At 47.3% G+C, this 1,396-nt stretch overlaps 1 long non-coding RNA gene across 1 annotated transcript; it reads left to right on the plus strand.

The window, feature by feature from the left end:
- The first annotated feature begins 21 nt into the window (after nucleotides 1-21).
- LOC108446021 lies at nucleotides 22-269 on the plus strand. The gene is made up of 2 exons (XR_001861126.1): nucleotides 22-132; nucleotides 214-269. It is a non-coding gene; the product is annotated as an uncharacterized LOC108446021 (long non-coding RNA).
- Nucleotides 270-1,396: the final 1,127 nt, after the last annotated feature.

Raw genomic sequence — 1,396 nt, forward strand, 5'->3', positions numbered from 1 at the left:
GTTTCCTCTTTTTTCTCCCTTTTTCCACTCCCTGTTTCCCATTTTTTACCATTTTTGTCCCTATTTTCCCCACCCAGGGGCCGCAAGTTGACTCCGCAGGGGCAGCGGGACCTGGATCGCATCGCAGGGCAGGTGGGTCCGGGGACATTCCCACAAATTCGGGGCAAATTTGAGGAAATTTAACCAATTTCCCTGTGTTTTCCCACCCACCAGGTCGCCGCCGCCAGCAAGAAGCACTGAGGAAGCCAAATAAATCATTCCCTCCCTGAGCTCGAGTGTGTTTTTGAGGAGAAACCGCCAAAAATCAGGGAAACCGGCCCCAAAATAGTGGGAATTTTTCAATAACCTAAGGAGGGAATGTCGAAAGGGTGGGAAATGCCCCAAAACAGGAGGAGAAATCCTCAATTAGTGGGAAAAGCTCCCCAAAGGGTGACAATGCCCTTAAAGTTAAAAAAAAAAAGCCTTAAAAATAGGGAATTTTAAAATAAAGAGGAATTTTTAGTTAAAAATTTAGAAGGTTTAGCCCGAGCTGGGACATTATCAGGGATCTCATACTTGAAATCGGGGGGGAAAAAAAGTGTTAAAACCCAAAATCTCCCTGTTTTTAGGGCAGTTTTGGTTCACTATCTCCCCAGCCTCCAACTGCAGCAACTTTAGCAGGAGATAAGTGGGGAAAAAAAAGTCGGTTTTGTCCTAAAATGTCAATTTTTTGCAGCAAGTGCTGGGTTTTACAGGTAAAGGGGCCAGGTCTGGGCTGAAAACAGATTTGGAAGAGGGAATGCGGTTTTCTTTAGACAGTTTTGTGTTTCACATGGGGTTTTCCTTGTGTGTGGGATTTCCAGCTTTGAACTGAGAGGGAAAAGGTGGGGATTTGGGTCTAAACCACCTAAAATTGGTGTTCGTGGCACTTACCCATCGTTCCATCCCCGCTTTGCTTCCATGAGTGCTCTGGCAGGCTCCAGGATTGGAAAATGCGATAAATTCCCCATTGTCCCCCAAGTTTTAGCTCATGAAATTGTAGTTTTACCTCAGAAAACCTTTTTTTTTTTTTTTTTGCCTTTGAAAAGCAGGGGGGTTTCCCCCCACAAAGCTGTGATTTTTACCTCACAGAATCTAGGGTTCTGCCAGAAAAATCAACTATAGCTTCGGGGAAAAAAAAAAAGAGGTTTGCCTCAGGAAATCATGCTTTTGCCTCAAAACCACGTTTTTCCCCCAAAATCGGTAATTTTTACCTCAGAAACCGAGGGTTTTGCCTCAGAAAAGGCTTTTCCCCCTCACGCAGCCGCCGCTCGCCTCAGGGACTGCGGGAGGGGGCGGGGCGGGGCGGTGACGGCGGGCTCTGATTGGTCGGAGCGTCGGCAGGGGGCGTGGCCGCGGCAAAAGGGCGGGAAAAGCT

This window comes from Corvus brachyrhynchos, unplaced genomic scaffold (assembly GCF_000691975.1).
Source record: "Corvus brachyrhynchos isolate BGI_N302 unplaced genomic scaffold, ASM69197v1 scaffold884, whole genome shotgun sequence".
Classification (NCBI taxonomy): domain Eukaryota; kingdom Metazoa; phylum Chordata; class Aves; order Passeriformes; family Corvidae; genus Corvus; species Corvus brachyrhynchos.